Consider the following 20,465-nt stretch of genomic DNA (forward strand, 5'->3'; position numbering starts at 1 on the left):
TTTCGCTTGTTGAGATCTCATATTCCATGCAGTTGGTAAATCAAAATTAGTCCAATCATTTATACATCAGTTGAGGATAAGTTAATAAGCTCTATTCACTAGGTTGCTTTTACATAAAGGGAATTAAATACAAATCCTTCATGTTGCTACTCGGCCTTCATAAAAATAAAAACCACAGTGGTCCTATGAAAATGAATGTCAGTAGTTTTATACAAAGCAATATTAAATACAACATTAAACTATTATGTGTTCTTGCCTACCAATATTGTACTCATCTCCAGGAAAAAATTATAATGAGTAACACTGGCCTTGATAAATGTAATTTTTAATTTGTTTTTTTGTTGTTGCTTCTGTCATTCTTGATTTGGTTATTCTATTTTCATTTATACTTTCTACCATTGAAAAATTGATAATATTCAGCTGTGTAAACTGTGTCTTTATCTGATCAAGTCACTGGGATGTATTCTAGGTAATCTTGCCACAAGGAACATAGAAACTTCTAGAAATAAAGTCTTCACAGATACATGGAAAAATAAAGCTGATGCAGGGTACTGGCACATCACATGCTAAAGAGCCAGGAAGCTGCTTTGATCTTGGTCACAATAAGACTCTCTGAAGAATATTAAAAATAATTTTCTAGGAATTTATTAATTTCACATTGGACAAAAGTACATTGAATGTCCTTCCATTTTCATAACTTGTTTCAAAGAGGAAGTAGGTAAAAGACTGCTTTGATTTAATGACCTTTTAAAACTGGCAATGCTTGATTGCTTGGTGTCCAATAGAGTCAATGATTTAACTAAAGTTATATTTTTAAGTGTTATTATTTACTAAGAAATGACTTTTTTTTTAAAGATTTTATTTATTTTATTTATTTGACAGAGACAGCCAGCGAGAGAGGAAACACAAGCAGGAGGAGTGGGAGAGGAAGAAGCGGGCTCTTAGTGGAGAGCCTGATGTGGGGCTCGACCCCAGAACGCTGGGATCACGCCCTGAGCCGAAGGCAGTTGCTTAACCACTGCGCTACCCAGGCGCCCCAGAAATGACTTTTTAAAAAGCCAAAATGTGCATATCATTAATAAAGCAATGCAGGGATTTTAGGTTTTCATTTTGAAAAGAACGTTGTACTTATATTTCTTTTATAAATGCTATTTTTGAAAAAAAATCACACACAAAATTGCTATTAAGTTTGTCTTAGGTGAAACTGTGTGACTAGGAAAAGAAAACAGAATCAATACCATAGATTATATTCCTGGGTGCACGCAGCTCACACGATAACTAAACAGCATGATGTATTTTATGGTATTATTGAACACATTCTGTGTTTAAAGAAAGTTAATAAATATAAAAATTTTCGATAGTCTTATATTTAGTTATGAAATTATTCTATTCTCAAATCCTTAAAAAAATTCATTGGTTGCATCCTGGAATGAACTCCTCCTGATGATGGAATGTAATTCTTCTTATATATTGATGAATTCTATCAGCTAATATATTGTTAAGGATTTCTACATCTATACTCATGAGGAATATTGTATATGGTTTCCTTTCTTTGTATGGTCTTTGCCTGATTTTGGTATCAGGGAAATACTAGCTTCATAATGAATTGAGAAGTGTTCCCTCTCTTCTATTTTCTAGAAGAAATGATGTAAAATAAGTATTAATTCTTTTTTAAAAGGTTAGTAGAATTCTCCAGTGCAACCATCTGGACTTCAAGAAGGTTTTTCATTACAAATTCAATTTATTTAATAGTAATAGGACTACTCAAATTATTTCATATTGGATGAGTATGGTGGTTTATGTTTTTTTGAGAACTTAGTCCATGTCATCTAAGTTCTCAAATTTGTGTGTGTACCATTGTTTATAGTATTCTATTATCATTTTGATGTCTGCTTGGTCTGTAGGGATATCCTCTTCCTTCCTGATATTGGTTATTTCTGTCCTCTCTTTTTAACTTTGACAGTCTTGCTGGAGGGTTATCAATTTCATTGATCTTTTCAAAACTCAAGTTCTTTGTTTCACTGATTTTCTTCAATTGTTTTTCTTTTCTTTTTTTTTAGAGAGACAGTGCGAGGGGGTTTGGGAGACGAAGAGAATCTGAAACAGACTCCATGTCCGGTGCAGAGCCCCACTCGGGGCTCGATCTCACAACCCTGAGATCATGACCTGAGGCAAAATCAAGAGTTGGATGCTTAACCAGCTGAGCCACCCATGTGCCCCATTTTTAATTGTCTATTTTCAATTTCATCTCATATTGTCTCCTTCATTCTGTTTGAGTTGGGTTTATTTTGCTCCTTTTTCTAGGTTCTTTAGGTGGGAGCTTAGATTACTGAGGTTTTCCCTCACTTCCAACATGTGCCATCAGTGCTACAAATCTCCCTTTAAGTAGCCATGCCCCATACGTTTTGATATACTGCATCTTCACTTGCATTCAGTTCAATGCACTTTTATCATTTCCTCTGAGACTTCCTTTATGATTATTTAGGACTATGTTGTTTAATAAGTATGTGTTGTTTAGTTTCCAAGTGTTTTGAGAAATTCCTGTGCAAATGTCCCTTTTCTTATAGGGATACCAGTCGAACTGTATTTAGGGCCCACTCCAATCCAGGGTAATCTCATTTTAACTTGATTACATCTACAAAGAGCCTATTTCCAAATAAAATTACATTCACAGTCTCCAGGGATTAGGACCTGGATATCTTTGGGGCTCATTATTCAACCTACTGCAAGGACTTTAACTCTAGAACAAAGTATTGGGAAAAGGATTGTCCTCCTTTTTGACAAATCACAAACTATCTCAGAAAACATGCAGCACCTTTACTCCCAATTGCATACAGGATTATGATGGGTGGAATTGGAGATTAGAGGCAATACATGGATAACTGCCAAAGAACTTATTTCAACTATAATGCGTTTTCTTCAATTAATTTGATGATAAGTATAGAAAATTCTAAATCACACACAAGTATAACTATTTTTCTTTTATAGCAAGATCAAATTTTGTCATGATATATGTATTTAAGTAATTCTTATTTTAAAGTATGCCTTTCCCACTAGAGATTAAACTTCAGAGCAGGGCTCTTGTCCTGTACTGTTGAATCCTCAGGGCTTAGCCTAGTGTCTAATATATGTTAGGTACTCAATAAATATGTGTTCAATAGATTGAATAAATGAAAGCAAACAATTTGATGATAGCATTTGCATGAATTCCTTTAACAAGACCAATGGTGAAATCCTCAGCCAGGAATGCCTCTGGGAATGCTTCTATCTTGACCCTAGTCCAGATCCTCTGCTCTATCCAACTGTCCACTCGTAGAGCCCACGCAGATCCATCGTGGTCCAGCCTTTTCTGATATAAATGCTGACATAATATGTGCAGGGTACTCCAAATCTTTTTGTGTGAGTGTCCTAAAAACATCAGTCCTAAAAATGAAACATCTTCATCGACTGCAGAGTTGTCATTTTCTTTTTCTATTTCACATTTTGATTTTGTGAAACTTTGAAAACACAAAAATACAATGACTGAGATAGCAAACACTCATGCTCCAGGTATCCATGGGTGTGTGACCCAGTCTTCTAGGGAAAGAAATCCATCTAGGGGCGCCTGGGTAGCGCAGTCCTTAAGCGTCTGCCTTCGGCTCAGGGCGTGATCCCAGCGTTCCGGGATCGAGCCCCACATCAGGCTCCTCCACTGGGAGCCTGCTTCTTCCTCTCCCACTCCCCCTGCTGTGTTCCCTCTCTCGCTGGCTGTCTCTCTGTCACATAAATAAATAAAATCTTAAAAAAAAAAAAAAAGAAATCCATCTAGACATAACCAAATCCACTTTAACTTTTCTAGTTCCATTTTATTCTCCTGCCCACACTCCATCTCCTCATTATCATGACCTTGAGCTGTATATTTTCAGTTCTAAAAACACATTTATATTTAGATCTTCTATTTACCTTTACTCTTTCTTATAGAGTTTGAGTAGAGAAATATTTTAATTTTTAAATGTGGACAGACAATTGTTTATTTATTCTTCGTGTACTGATTTGTAATGTTATATATTTTAATTTTTTAAAATATTTATTTATTTAAGTAACCTCTATACCCAACATGGGGCTTGAACTCATAACCCTGAGATCAAGAGTCACATGCTCTTCTGACTGAGCCAGACAGGCACCCCTACATTTTTTAGATATAATTTTCCATTTATGTTAGTGTCTCCTGAATTCCCTTTTCAATACCACTGGCCTTTTAGTTTATCCTTGGCCAATAGCACACTGTTTAATTACTAGAGCTTTATAAGGAATATTGATACCTAGTAAGGCAATTCCCCCAGTTTTGTCCTTCATCTTGGTTATTCTTGTATCTTTACTATTCCATGTAAGTTTCTGGATCAGTTCATCAAATTTCATTACAAAATAAAAGAATAGAAAAACAAACCTAATTGGTATTTTGGCTGAAAATGAATTAATTTATAATTTTATTTAGGGGATTTTACTTCATTATGATACGGGATTCTTGGAATCTATGAACATAACATTTCTCCATTTTCAGGTCTTACATTTAACATATGTAAAACACCTAATATAAAATCTTTTTTAATGTTTTATAATTTTCTACATAAAGATCTTTGACATATGCCAGCCATCTAACAGCTTTTGCCAGTATTGAGAATTTTGTTTTTAATACGTTTTCTAAATAATTATTGGGGTAATATTAGCTAGTGTTTATTGAGTATTTATTAGTATTTATTAGGCCAGGTACTGTTCTAAGGACTTTACCTATATTAACTAATCTAATCCTCATAACTACTGTAAGGGGTAAATAATATTCTTAGCTCCCATTTTACAGGTAAGGAAACTGAGACACAGAGAGACTAAGTATCTTGCCTCAAGTCACACACACACACACACACACACACACACACACATACACACACACATACATATTTAGGATTGTATATGTGTATGGATATATATTTATATTTAGGATTAGAAAAGAAGTATGATGTCCTGCCATCAGGCTGCCAGGGAGTAAGGTGCCTCACAGAAGGCCTTAGATACTTAAAGTAACTGTGGCTATCTATAAATGGGGCAAACAAGAGGCCCTTTTCCTGCCCAAATACTTTGTGACAAAATCAAATTTGATTTGCTCTTTCACTGTTACGGATTAAAATTACAAGCTCATACTAAAACTTGTAAAATAAAATTATAAAACGTAAAGCAAAAAATAGGTAAATATCCCTTTAAGAGTTGTGCTGTTCTAGAATATTAAATAATTTTGTAGCTGCCTGGCCATCTGACAAGAACTGAAAAATAAGAAAATGAGTTTTGGAAAGGACAAAGCATTCCTAAGTTCTGTAGGTACATACTAATGAGAAAGGACACATCTTATACTGAATATGCCAATGCGGATCTTTAAGGAAGTTATACAGACCGCTACCACAAACCACTAATGATGGGAAAAAATCATCTCTTTACGAGGCAAAAGTTAATTATTGTTAATTCTGCCTTGACTGATAGCTGGACGGAACATGCCTATTTTTTTCAAGTTGATGTCTCCAAAATAAACATTTTGCTCAGATCGGTCTACCTGATTTACTCGTGTACTATTTACCTAGTTTGACTCATTTGTAAATATTTTGTTAAAGTTATCTTCTAATCACAGAACTGCAGGGTCCTTCCTTCTCTGTGTTGTTTTGAAGCCAGCCAGCACTTACGGTTCTGAGGTTCCCAGATTCCACTCATCACAACAAACCTCTAAAGTTCGTGAGCTCCTGCTAGAACAAATCTGAGAACTGAGGTCAAACTTCTCAGCAACATTCTGCAAAAATTAAGAATCATCTCAAACCTTCACCTCAAAAATAAACAATAACTAGGAAGTCACACTAGCCCCCTTTCATTCTTTCCAGCTTCTCATTTTCAGATATTTGTACCAATGCACCTGCCTTGGGATGGACTTATTCTCCAAAGAGCTCAAGTTATCCAAAGGTGAAGTGAAAGTAAGTCCTCTGTACGGGCTGTTTCATAGTATATCTTTAATATTATTTTAAAAACAACATTCCTTTTTTTAACTATAGCTTTATGTCTCTTGGGCTGGAGTTCATCATCCTGCATTATTCTTATGATTATATAATATTCATTTCCCAATTAAATGAACTTGTCCAAATAAAAACTAGTTTTGGTTCCTGTATATCAGATTATCAGAATATCCAAAATCTCCCTAAGGACCACTCTCTCCTAAGCGGTCCAAGAATCCATGAATGTGACTCAGGTCAAAGAGAACAATCATACTTCAGTAGTAGACACCGTCAGAGGCTATACCAGCAACTCCTCTTCTTTCTTCTAACGGGAACTTGATTTTATTAGTTGCTTTCCATGTAGCTATTTCCTCAGGGAAGACAAGACCCATCTCCCTCCCTAGCAGGTGACTCCTGATTGACTACAGCCAATCATAGTTGTTGTATCCCTCTTGGCAAACATTTGGTTTGGCATAGCATGTGACCCAATGAAACACGGGGAGAAGTCTAATGAGGGACTTTGGGGAAATGTTCTCTCTTTCCTAAAAAGAGACCCAAGATAGAAAGATTTCTTTTTTCCCTTCCTCTTGATATTGATAAGAAAGTACATGATGTCTGGCGCTGCTGCAGCCATACAGCAACCATGAGGTAATCTGTTATCATGAGGGGAATGGAAGAATAGAAAAGATGGAAAGGCGCTTGGCTTCTGATTACTTTTCTGAGCCACAGAATTAACCAACTCTAGAAGAGTCCTACCTTACAGAATTCTGATGATATGAGAAAATCAACTAAGTAATGTATTCAGTTAAAAGTAATGGAAATCTCAATTTATAGGGGTTTAAGCAAATAAATATTATTTTTCCCTTTCATCATGAAGTCCAGAGGTAGGTACAGAGGGGGTTTGGAAGACGGCTGCCATACAGCAATGTAGAAGGGGCCTATATTAAAAGTATTTAGCAATACAAAAATTAAAATATGGCTTTCTAATATGAAACTAAAAGTGAGGGAACATGAATTATCCAGAGCACAAAGTATGGTCTAAAATGATGACTTGGGCTATGACTAAGGTTGTGTTTACTTCAGTTTACTACTAAATAGCCAAAAAAAAAAAAAAAGGCAGTGCAAAAGATAAACATGAGATCAGGGAATAAGTGAGTCAACGTTGCTCCCTATGATGACCCAATTTCTCACAGAAGTGCACCCGAAGATATCTACATTTTAACAGCGTGAGGAACCCATCACTTTGGAGGAGGCCAGCCAGACTTGTGAGCTTCCTGCCTCTTACGCCGTTAAGCGAAAGAGAAGCAGCCCATGGATCAAGGATCTACTCTGTTATCACAAAAGAAAAAAAGTTCTACAAAGAACAAAATCTTGCCCCCCCAATTCTGTGACCATCTCATGGCTTACGCAGGATCAGAACTATATGGATAAAAGCTAAAACTAGACTCAAAGAAACAGAGAGAAAACCAAAAGGTAAATACAAAAACACCAGGTTCTTGGAGCAAGAAGACTCCAGAGTAGAGGAGGCTAAAAACCCAAGTCTGCAGTGTGCTCGACTGTGCTGCCCTGAATCAGAGAACATCCTCTGGTGACTGTGAAGCCCCCGACGTGGAGGAGTGGAAAGAGGCACGTGACGGAAATTTCAAATCTATTAAGCTTCGTTACTCAACACTTTTCTTACATTGAAATAAAAAGAAGCAATATGCAAAGAAGTGAGTCAAGCTCCTAGCAGAGTTAATGAACCAGATGCTCCAGGGAACTGAGCGGCAAGAGAAAAAGAAGCCTCCAAATGGCAGGTGCTGCCACAAACTCCACACATTCAACACTACTGGAGGTGAGCTGCTGAGAGTTTTAAAACAGCTTAATGTGTGTATAATAGGGCTTGACAGCAAAAGAACACTGGGCTAGCTTCAAGTGGCAGCAAGTAGTAATGGGACCATAAAAAAAACAATGGGAATTAAAAATAGTCTGGAGTCATTCTGTGCAGGATAGCAGTTTTCAAACCTAGCAACCCAGTGGCAAGTTCTCAGCCTCCACACCAGAACTATGGAATCTGGAGCTCTGGGGTGCGGAGACCAGCAATCTAGCGAGTGTTCGACCACAAGGCCTCCAGGAGAGTCTAGTGCATGCTCAAGTCTGAGAACCACCGGCTCGGGGACAAGAAACCCTAGGTACCGGAAAGTGAGGTGAGGTGACCAAGGGCACCAGCTCTGAAGTCTCACAGCCTCTGGATTTGCATCTCAAATCTTTACGTCTGGTGGTGTGAAACTGGACAAGTACTGAAATCCTCTCAACCTATTTATAAGTGTACTTATCTTAGAGATTTATTGTAGGGGTTACCAATCACATTCACGAAACCTGCTCATTAAACAATATTAGCTATCATTTCACCATCGATATCATCATAGCACAGCCTGAAGGCATGACTATGTTAATTTCTCTGGGTAGGAAGGCACCGCGTACTCAATGTTCAATGTATTTTATAAAATAAAACAAGAAGGCAGGTGCAATTACATAGGAAGATTTGCATATGAATGGTTGAATTAATAATAACTCTTCTAGGACTCAACATACTTAGCACTGTTTTAAATGCTTTACATATACTAAATCATCTAATCCTCTTTAATTCTTACAATAACTTTACAGAGTGTGGGGGCACCTGGGTGGCTCAACTGGTTGAGCATGTGACTCTTGGTTTCAGCTCAGGTCATGATCTCAGGGTTGTGGAATTGCACCCCATGTCAGGGCTCTGGGCTCAGCGTGGAGTCTCTCCCTCCCCCTCTACCCCCTCCCCACTTGGCACAGACAAGCGTGCTCGGACTCTCTCTCTAAAAAACAAATAAACGAACAAAACCCAATAACTCTACAGAGTCTATTATTAGCCCCACTTTACAGATGAGGAAACTGAGGCAAGAGAGGTTAAATACAGTGCTGAAAGTTACAAAGCTAGAAAGTGGTAGAGTCAGGATTTAAATACAGCTAAACTGCCTCAGAGTCTATGTGCTTAACCACTATGCTATACTGCTTCTCAAAGTTAAAAACAAATTTTAATGTTTAAGGCAAAACTTTTAGTTATCTAGAAAATACACTTACATGGAATATCTCATTCTCTGAGGGATCAGAAAAACAAAACATTCTATCCTTTCTGCTACCTGCTCTAGAAGCATCTCTTCTGTATGCATTCAATGCACCCAACTGATTCCACAGATAAGCTGGTAGCCTACAAAGTGGGAAGGCTGTTCCCTCTCAAATGGCAGGAAGAATCAGAGGCAGGAAGAGCTAGTGAGAAATGCACACAGTGGGAAAATTCATGGAGTTCCCCAGCTTCTAATTTTCTCAGTGCAAGGGCATTCCAGGATAACAGAACAAACTATTACCCTCCGGCAGCAACAGTATCTCTGCTCTGAGTCAGAAGCTCAGACAGTCGAATGTACTAAGAGGAAATAAGAGAACAGAGCTCAAGGGGAAACAGGCTGCACTGCTCCAAGATGCACTCTCTATGCCTAAGCAAGCTGCCTAGGTGCCTGTGTCTGGACAGAAGGAAGCAGCTTCCTTGACCTTGGTTGGTAGATTTTACTGGTATTTGTCAGGGCTTTCAAAACTACTCAGTGTTCCAAACAAGAGAGCAGACGCCAAAGCCGCAACAAAAGGAGGCAGTCGTTTAGACAGAAACCTGCAAGGCAGATCAATTCTACCCTTAACTCGTGCAATCTCTCTGGGTTTTGAATGCCTGCCAAATTCTTTAGACTTCTTCAAGGTAACCAATCCAAATAACTCACTCACTGTTTCAACGCTCTCAATTGCCAGTAGTTCCAAGACATACTGTGTTGTGATAAGAGAAAACAAAAACAAAAGTCTCCCTATTTATTTCTCGATGCCAGAAAACACTCTAAAATGAAATTGAGAGAATGCGAGATCCTCCTATTATTTAGAATGAAATATTCACTGAAGCAGGTTTTTGGCAGAATGGAAATTTCAATAAGCATACTACTTCTTTTATGACCTCTCACTGAAAGTGGTATCTCATTTCTCACACACACATTCCCTCAACGTCTTATCTCATATGTTATGGAAACAGACATTGGAAAGGAAATACCCATGTTTTACCCTATAAATTTTCCCACTATCTAATCTGTAAAGGAAAACCAGAAGCAACAAGATACCTTGCAGTTCAGAGTAAAATGTTTCCTTTCACCGTGACTGTTCATTATGCTAACACTGAGAGTTCTTCTATAATGAGAACATTTTCCCTAGCTTTATATTCAATTTATCTGCAAAGAATTGCTGAAAGTGAAAGAATTCTGAGCCTTTACTGGATGTGTAATAATATCAACCTAGTATTATTAATTTTTAGGTATGAGAGTAGTACTTTTTAAGGTCAGTGACTTTGATCTCATGCAGGAACTAAGCTTCCTACATAACAGAAGAGGAGGAATACGTAAGGTCCACAGAACCAATAGCCTCAGTGTCTTTTGTAAAAAAGGTATTCAGAAAATTACTCAGCAGAAAAAGCTTTCTTAAATGTCATAGAGCGAAGAAGAAATATCCTCCTATTTTCCATGTGATATAACCCTTTTCAGAAACTCCTAAAACTCTTAACAAACTACATATCATGTCGTTTTCACAGCTGTGTTCTGGGAACTGAAGAGATGGGGGAGTGATGGGCATTGTGGACTCTCTCTTCCACCCCTCAACATTCTGCTAAGGCAGTGTGGACAGGCTCAGGCCAGAGACAAAAGGCTGGGTCCCGGTGGCAGAGCTGAGAGCCTGCGAGTGGATCTGGGGAAAGGAGTAGATCTGGGGAAAAAAAGAAAAACAAACAAAACTTCCTTTCTAAACATGCAGAGTAGAATTACACTGTACGATGTATAAAAATGTTTTTAAAAATGTAAAACTAGTCTCTCCAACAGACACTACTAAGATAAAAGGATAAAGAATCAGCTTACAGTGGAGCAACCCAGCAGTCTCCACCTTAATCAGGGGATTAAAGTTAATATCGACAGTATTGGGGTGTCCACACCATGCACCTCCTGACAAGATGCTCTGAGAAGAACACAGCCTCACTTCTGCGATAATCCTGCCAAAACCATGAGGAGACTTCAGACACACCCAGAAAGAGGGATATTGCACAAAACAACTGGCCTCTACACTTCAAAAATGTCAAGGTCATGAAGATACATGAAATACAAACAAAGACTGAAGAACTGGTCCAGGTTACAGAAGACAGAAGGAACACGACAACTGAAAGCAACACTCTATCTGGAGAACATTATTGGGACAAAAGTTCAAATCTGAATAAGGTCGAGAGATTAGAGATGAGTATCATTTTAATATTAAATTCCTGATTTTCATCATTGTGCTGTGGTTATGTAAAAGAATACACTTACGTTAAGAAACTACACACTGAATTATTTAGGAGTAAGGGGTATCATGTCAGCAAATTACTCTAAACTACTCAGAAAAACAATACAGAAGGATAAAGCTAAGATGGTAAAATATTCTTGGTTATATTTTAACAGCTTTCTATAAATCTCAAACATCAAAATTATGTTTAAAATTTATAATATAAAACATGAAGATAAATATGTTTCCGTAGTCCAAGGGGAAAGGAAAAAAAATAGCTTAATCCATTCACAGGGAATCTCTTTGAGGGAATACTGTACTTTCTAGACTTGCTTCGCTGTCCCGCTGTCCCTTCTTTTCTCTCCCAAATGCTTAAAGCTTCAGTGCCAACCTCCATTTCTACTTAAGAAAACCCCCATTCTCTTGAAACCAGTGCAATACATCGGACTCAGTAGCCTATTTCCCAAATACTGAATAACTCAGTCCAGAATGAAATAAAGAGTGAGTGTTGTAGATGGATGAATAGTGGGACTTTAAGGACTGGCCTGGTAGGACATCCTTCCGTTTGTGTGAGGCAACAACATGTCTCCTCATTCTTCCTGCTCAATTAAAAAATAAAAATTATATGATATTTGCACATCTCTCTTTTTCTCTCTCTCTGTCTCTCTCACACACACACCCTAAGAACAAGCACTGATTTTCTGAGACAACACAGAATAGGTTCATACTGAAGAAGAGAGAGTTCCCCCAAAATTGAATAATCTTCACACAGTCCCTCTTTCAGCAGGAAGATGGCACTTGTCATTATTAATGTGCATTCCAATTACTGCTGTCATATTCATCCTCCAGTTCCCTAAACACAGAGGGGCCTGTTGGTGAGGAACAAAACTCCATTGCTTCAAACAACAGTTATCTGTCCTTGCTTGCCAAATTATGGCTAACAAAAGATCCAAGAGAAACTCTGGAATTACAGCTTTTCCATACCTTAGTCTAGATAAATATTCTAGGTTGTGAGTTCTCATAGGGGTTGGTAGGAGGCATATCACCATCTAACCACAAGAACTGCAGGGGAGCTGTAGGGGGAGTGGCTTAGGGAATGAGGATTTGTAACTGCCAATCTCCGCTTTACCTCTGCCATCTTTGTTCAATGTTTCCTCTTCTAAGAAGCCATCCCTAATCTTAACATGTACTCTCGATTCTCCTTTTACGACACCTCTCTATTTCTCCCTTCGCTTCCATTCCAATTGCCACCACCCTCATTCAGGGTCCCTCGACTGTAAGCTTAGACCTTAAAATTAAAAGGAACCAATTAGAAAAAGCCTTTGAAGATAAATAAAACCCCATCCAACGTCATTAGGAACTAAACACATTAGTACTATCAGGAAAAAATATGAAAATAATTTTAAGTAGAATAATACAGTAACAGATTAGCTGAAACCAATCAAATGGACCAAGTGTAAACTTCATTTATGAAGAGAAGTAGGAAGTAACAGAGGACTTGAATCCAGAGGATTGAGGCCCAAAGACAAATTTCAAAGGTATTGGTAGTTTCAGAGCTCAGATGTCCCAGATGATATCACTGGTTAATATTCAGCTTCAGCTAATTTAAAATGTAACCTCCAGAAGTGCTTATAATGCTAACCCTAAAATTGTTTGGATGACATAATTGTTTCCAAGAGAATTAGCAGCTTTAAACTTGGAGAATTAAGTAAATATATATGATTAAGTAAGTCAAACCGATAAGTCAAGTAAGTCAAACCTATCTTTTAATAAAGTTTAGAAATAATCAATAACCATTGCAAAACATGCCATGCTTGTGATTCCAAATTAAATTCACAGGACTGGAAAACTGATTTATATCAAAGATGGTATGCTGAAATCCATCACTTTTAGAAAATTTAAGAAAGCCTAAGAGTTATTTTTGTAGGTTAAATTTATCCTATGAAAATGGTTACTTAAATACTAGAAAGGCTCTCACAAATGACTAAGCGACTTAGAAAATAAAATTCAACTTCATAAGTGTAGTTTAAAATGTTTAAGGGAGGGGCGCCTGGGTGGCGCAGTCGTTAAGCGTCTGCCTTCAGCTCAGGGCGTGATCCCAGTGTTATGGGATCGAGCCCCACATGAGGCTCCTCCGCTATGAGCCTGCTTCTTCCTCTTGCACTCCCCCTGCTTGTGTTCCCTCTCTCGCTGGCTGTCTCTATCTCTGTCGAATAAATACATAAAATCTTTAAAAAAAATAAAATAAAATAAAATAAAATGTTTAAGGGAGTTTTAGTTTATGAATGGAATCAAACATTCATCAACCACGTCCTTAAAAGTAATTCTTAAAATGTGCTAGATTTTTAAATAGAATAAAATGATCAAGTTAAATTTTAAAGCTCAAAGAAGAACTATATTTTTGACATATGTATTTAGTACATTAAATATTAATTTAAAAAAATAAAGTTTGCTCTAGATAATCTTTTCGGGATCCAAAAGCCATCATCAAGAACACAGAAAACTCCTATTGACAAGAGGGACGCAGTAGCTTCCTGACATGGTGTGGGCCTTTTCCCTCGAGGTAGGCTATGCACAGCTGACAGACTGATGTTTCCAAAATGCCGTTATGTAACAACTTTCTTCAGAAACCTCTAATTCTTTGATCTTTGCCTTTTCTGGTTTAAACACAGGAAAAAACTGAAATAAAAGATCTAGACTTCTACTCCATCGTTTTGTCTCTTTTTCACCTCCAAGATTCTATTTGTTTTTAACCAGAAAGTCACCTTAATAACTAAGTTACTACCTCATTAAATTAGTTTCCCTCTCTGTCTTCTTCTGTACTCAATTCAATATTATTTTCAATTATCATTTAATAAATTTTCCGTTAAGCCCCAGCCATCAAATACCTGTTTCATCAAGCCTGTTTCTAAAATGAAGCAAACTCTTTTTCTTCTTTCTTATAAATATTTAAAAACACAATCTGAACAAAACATAGTTTCATTATGATGTCCATGAAGAACTCCAGGATTTTAATAATACAACCTTAAGAATGATTTCTGAGGTTTAATCGAAAGTGTGGCAGAGAATGTTGGCTACCTACCCTCAACTCTATTCTCTCCTTCCTCACTGAACAGAATGCCAAGTTTTATCCAGGTGCATAGCCAGCTGAAGAAAAAAACTAAATTTCCCAGCCTTCTGTTCAGCCACGGCCATGTGACTAAGTGCTAGCCAATAAGATATGAGCATCACTTTCAAGTAAGATTTCAGTAATAGATGCTTAAAGCATGCGAAGGTCCCTTTTTATCCTTATTCCATTTCCCATCTTCAATGTGGATGTTATAGCTGGCACAACAGAAGCCACCCAGGACCCTGAGATGACCTTGAGGATGGAAACAACTTGTTAGCATGGCAAAACAGAAAGGGAAGACCCCAGATCTCTGATGATAGTAGAGAGCCTATCTTCAGACTTCTTTTATGTGACAAGAAATAAACTTCAACCTTGTGTAAACCACTGTTATTTTGGGGTTTTCTATTATGCGCAATTGAGCCTTTTTCTAAACGACATAGGGAGGCACATTTTTTAACATGTTAATAAATACTACTAATGAGCATTCTTGCGACAAGTCTCTTGAAATCAATAAGTATCATTAAGAGATAAATAAAACACTTCCACTAATTAAGCAGATGTTCAAATACAACATTCACATAGCATCTTCCAAAGAAAGTAGCAAAGGCAATCTCCCCTCTTCAAATGTCAGAAATTGATTCAATAAGAAATCGGCTCAACATCTAAAAAGTTCAAATCTAGCCATTATCTATGCCTATAACTATACAGAGAAGATTATCTGGTTTTTTTTTTCAGATAAACATGTCCTTTATTCTCTATAGTCCCATAAGTATTACTAAATATACCTCATGTTATATTCAAGCTTTTTTAAAAAAATCACCTTTTCCTCTGCTAATTGAACAGATCTTTGGCATCTCCACCTTGGTGTCTCTGCTTCTACTTTATGCTCCTCATTTTGTTATCACAGAATCTTTTTAAAACACAATCCTACTGTGTCCCCAAGTCTACACTGCCTCCCCTTCGCCTCGTGCATGCGTTCATCACCTTTGCTGGTTTGCATGGGGCTCCCTCATTTGGTTCCTGTACTTACTCAAATTTATTTCTCAGTATTTCCCAACCTATAGGTTTTCCTTTGCCTCCTGCACTCTCATTGTACATCAGGAACAAGTCAAAAGCCGACAGGAGCCAGAAGTAGGTATAAGATTAAGCCAATGGGCATTGGGACCACGCTGCATCTTGACCGTGGTGGTAGGTACATGAGTGTATACATTTGTCAAACTCGTCACCTTGTACCTTTAAATGGCTGCATTTTACTTTACATAAATTAACTTTCTGTAAAGTTGATGGGGAGAAAAGTTAATAGGAGTCAGTAGCCTTGTCAACTGAAAACCGAGGGGCTATGCAGGCAGCAGATTGAAGCAGCTGCAGTTAAAGGGTACATGGCTTCTGAAAGCATGAGAGCCAAGCGGAGTCGGAACAGCATGGATGCGGGAACAGGAGGGAAGAGGTTCCAATTTAGCAGGCTGAGGTCAGTTTTCAGAGCAAAACCAAACGAAAAAAAAAAAAAAAAACAGACAAGATAATACAGGCAGGGAAGAGGAGCCCACATTTGAAATCTGGCATAAGCAAGCCCGCCTATACAAAAGGTCCAAGCGTCTGCTCTCCTACTCAGCCCTAGTACACTGTGCTCCTACCTCCAATGTCTCCAGCCACACAAACCTTGAATCTGTAGTGCATTTACTTCCTTCATAGTGTCCCCTCATCTTCTTTTCTTTGGGGCATTACTAAAATGTAATCCAGGACTGATTCGCTCTCTCCATGTAGTGGATTTCCTCAGAGTTCAAAGTTGGCAAGAAACTACAGTGATAAATAATTCCTCTCCCAGCAGATGTTGTTTCTGATTTTTTGGGGATCAGAGGGGAAAAAAAACATTGTGATTTTCCAATAAATCTGCTAAACACTGCAGTGAATTATGAACTTGAGCAGAGGATATATCATCCAAGAGGCCAAAACGCAATTGGCAAATATTTCTTATTTGAAAGTTATGGCTGATTTCAATTAATCAGGAAACTATTTTTTTCTTAGGCTTGGCATTTTTTCTCAATTAAAAGTCATGGAATTACAAAATTATATTTGGTAATTATAATTATTCATCTCATTTACTGTTATACTCAATTTTTAATGAAAATTCTGAGATTTTCATCTCTTTCAATACATTTTTCCTCAGTATTGTCATCTTTCCTCCTTGAAATAGCACCTACTTGACATGGCAAGAAAAAAAGTGAGATTTCCTTGGGTGTTTCTTTTTGTTTCCAATATTGGCTTTCTGGGCAATAAAATTTCTTGCCTTCACTGGTTATCTTTTCCATATAACAAACATCATACTTTTTTCAAGATAAAAGTCATAGCATCCAGTAGAAACAAAATGTTAATGTATAATTTTTAGATCTATGACAAAGACACATATAAGCAAATTTGAAGAGTTCTAGATGTAATGTGAAAGCTCAGAAATACTCTGTAGTACAATCAATATAAACAAGTGTAGACTATCTTTCTTTAGAGTATGATATATAGCTCTGATTTTATATTTATTTACATCATTATTGGATCAATTTCATAAGTTCTGGAAGGGCCTGGAACCTATTTGTTTTAACTCAATTTCCAATACTCAGCTCAGTATCTAGAACATGGGGGGCATGCAATAAATTGTATTGTATGCATGGAGAAAAAGTATCTCAAGTTATACAGAACAATCTTTTGGAAGAGGAAAGAGGAAACTTCCAGAAGTGATAGGTATACGTTCATTATTTTGAATGTGGTGATGGCTTTATAGATGCATACCTATGCCCAACCTTGTCAAATTCTATACTTTAAGCATATGCCCAACCTTGTCAAATTCTATACTTCAAGCAGATAAAGTTTACTGTATGTCAATTATACCTCAATAAAGTTGCTTTTTAAAATGTCAAAATCCATGACAATACCATGCTAAATGTATTATCCATAAAGTTCACAGTGTATATAACAATAATATTTTACAGAGGATCAGCAGTACTGGAATGCTGTTTTTTAACTTTTGGGGAAAAAACAGCACTTCTGATTTGGTACTAATTTACAATTCCTGGCTACGATAGGAAAGAATCTTTTAAAGTAAAAATCTTACCATTTAATTAGTCTCTTATCAGTTTGAAGTAAGAGGTATGAATTTAAGATCTCAACACTAGGACTGTTTTCCCTTGAATGTTCATTTACTTTCTGAGTAAATATTCAGTAAGGTTTTTCCTAAAAGATTGTATGCTAACTGAGTGCTATTTTAAATATAATGAACGATAGTTTTTAAAATTTCTATTAAAAGTCCTTTCATATAATACAAATCCACATTTTAAAATTCTAGTTTCATTTAAACAAGAGTAGAGCATTTTCAATTACAGTTGAAGAAAAAAATCATTGTACTTTTTTGTTGGAAATTCCAAGTATATGAAGATGATAATAATGTTTAAAGACATTATAATTTTTAATTAAAACCCTGCTAAGGTGTTTGAAAAGAGAATGATGATACAGTCATGACAAATGAATCACAGGCATAAGAGAAAGTATTGACTTTATCATTACGAATAAGAATAAGTGCCTGAATTATTCAATGACAACGGATTTAGAGCTTTTAGTTGAAATCGGTTTGTTTTTAAAATTTCATCACTTAATTTTGACAAAAGCCAAGATTTTTCTGATCTCAAATACTTCACAAGATTTTTCTGATCTCAAATACTTCACGGCAAATATGTTCTAAATTATTTCATGTAAATAATTCTGACAAAGTCCTATATTCCAGCACATATGTTTATGAAGGGCATAACTTATTATCTCTTCAAATAGAATGCTATCAATTCTTCTACTGATTTCTACTTTCCAATTTTAGGGAACCAGATCATTCACAGTTCACACAGTTTTCAGTTCATTCATTCATTCGTTCAACAAATATTTATTGATACTGTGCCATATGACAGACACAAATTGGAGTAAGACAAATGTAGCAAGACCGATTTCTCATGAACAGGTAGACCAGCAAATAAGAAAACTTCAGATAGAGATAAGTGCTAGGAGAAAGACAGAATAAGACAATATGGTGGTGGCTGGCACTGGGGGATGTGGGGCAATCTAAACTAGGTGGGGGGTGTGGAATAATCTGAGCCCAGAAGGAGGGGCAGAAGGAGATGAATCTGAAAAACAGGCAAGGAGAAAATCATAAAGGGTTTGAGTTTCATTCAAGTGCTATAGGAAGCCACTGAAGAGTCTTGAGAAATAACATAAACTGATTTCTGTTTTAAAATAATTACCATGCCTTCCAGAAGATGAAAGTGTGACAAAAATAAAAGCAGATCAGTTAGGAGGTATTATAGGTGAGAGATCATGGTGACATGTACAAGAGTGGCAAAGACAAAAGGAAGTGGATAGAATTAAGATATATTTTGGAAACAGAGCCTAAAGAATTTGCTGGTTTATTGGAGGGGTGTGCAGGTAAGGGATGGTGACAGAAAGAGCAATTAAGATGGGAAGACTTGGGAAACATGCCTTACAAATCTAATAATATAATACGTTAACCCCACACTATCTGTTGAATCATGTAACACCAACTAGGCATCAAAGGTAATAAGCATCTTTTCTTACAATAACCAGGTAGTTTTGCAATTTGATAGAAAGTTATGTCATATTTCAACTTCAATTTTAAACTAAAAGATGTAATTATCTACAATTTAACATTAATTTACCCAGTTATTTTGTGTACCTGCAGAAGAATTTAGAGTATAGTGGCCAGAACTACTCAGCATCTATATTTTATGGGAGTATGGAAATCAACTTTCCACACCTCAGTCCTAACTGGATGCAGGGTTTTCAGGCATGTCTCTACCTTCAGGCCACTAGTTCTCAAAGCATTTCTGGCTGTATTATAAATCAGTAAATTAGTGAGCATTCCTCTCTCACCTATACAACTACGAGTTCCTTCCAAAGGAGGCCAAATTCTTAATCCTTGGTGGCCCCAAACAACAACCAACTCAGGCAACATCAGGTTAAGTGAAAACCCACCAAGGTAGGAATACCCTCTGACAGCCCTTTTTGAATTTCTGGACTTCGTAATTTTTGGGTTGACAATTCCAAAGACATTTTTTAAACATCTTTATTAAGCTCTAATTCACATAACATACAATTCACCCATTTAAAGTGTACAGATTTCCAAGGAGAAACTTTGTTGTAGTCAAATTGATCTCTCTGTTCCTCCCAAGGATATATGCTTTTCTATCATTCCGTTTCCCTTAAACATTCACTAAACCATCACTGTTGAATATTTACTATATGCCAAGCATTCCTACCTGAAATAATGTCTCTTCATTTCTACAGCCTTAACCCTGACTTTAAGACCCAGTTCAATTATGTGATCGCCTCAGCTCTTGAACTCTCTCCTCTCAATGTCTGTAGGCTATTGGACATTAAGTATCAGCCATTTTGTTACATTGCTGGTTAACTTTCACATGTGCTTGTCTTTGTCACCTAGCACTCTGGCTTGGCACCTCACACGTTTTATGCATTTCATGTATATCTTGTGGAGGATGATAAAACCTGGTCCTTGGAGAAGCTGTCCTTGAATAACCCTCTTCCTTCTAAATCCACCAGCAGTATAGTCATAGGACCTGAAAGCTTTGAAATGATCTTGCTGACATCTGATTGTACTACAGATTCTGTGACAAGGTCATGTTGCTGGAACCAGAGCTCCCTGCCAGCCGTTGGCATATTGCACTTTGCTCAACAATGGAAGATGAAATTATCTGAGACAGCTTTGAAATCAAGCAGATGCAGATTAGTGCAATATTCTATGTCAATCGGGTTTCTGACCTAATAAAAATGTGTGTGATTTCTAGCAATTGGGAATGAGTGGTTTTTTCAGAAATGAGTTAGTTGGGATACTCTTACCATTATGGATAAAGTGATAGAATAATCTGGGAGACAACATACCATAAGCTACAGACTATAACCATGCAATGATCTCTGTATGAAAGGCAGTTCTCCTGTCCTGT

The 20,465-nt window shown here is 37.0% G+C and overlaps 1 protein-coding gene across 10 annotated transcripts in view; it reads right to left on the reverse strand.

The window, feature by feature from the left end:
- GRXCR1 (glutaredoxin and cysteine rich domain containing 1) overlaps window positions 1–20,465 on the reverse strand; it is a 296,334-nt gene that overhangs the window by 274,111 nt on the left and 1,758 nt on the right. For 3 of the 10 annotated variants that reach the window (XR_006783063.2, XR_006783060.2, XR_006783055.2), the window contains exon 3: window positions 15,180–16,294. The exons of the other annotated variants lie outside the window; for them this stretch is intronic. The gene's annotated coding sequence lies outside the window, so the exon portion shown is untranslated. Of the gene's footprint in view, window positions 1–15,179; window positions 16,295–20,465 lie in introns of those variants that run through there. 10 annotated transcript variants of the gene reach the window in all.

This window comes from Ursus americanus, chromosome 8, assembly GCF_024610735.1.
Source record: "Ursus americanus isolate L20-20 chromosome 8, mUrsAme1.1.p, whole genome shotgun sequence".
NCBI classification, from domain to species: domain Eukaryota; kingdom Metazoa; phylum Chordata; class Mammalia; order Carnivora; family Ursidae; genus Ursus; species Ursus americanus.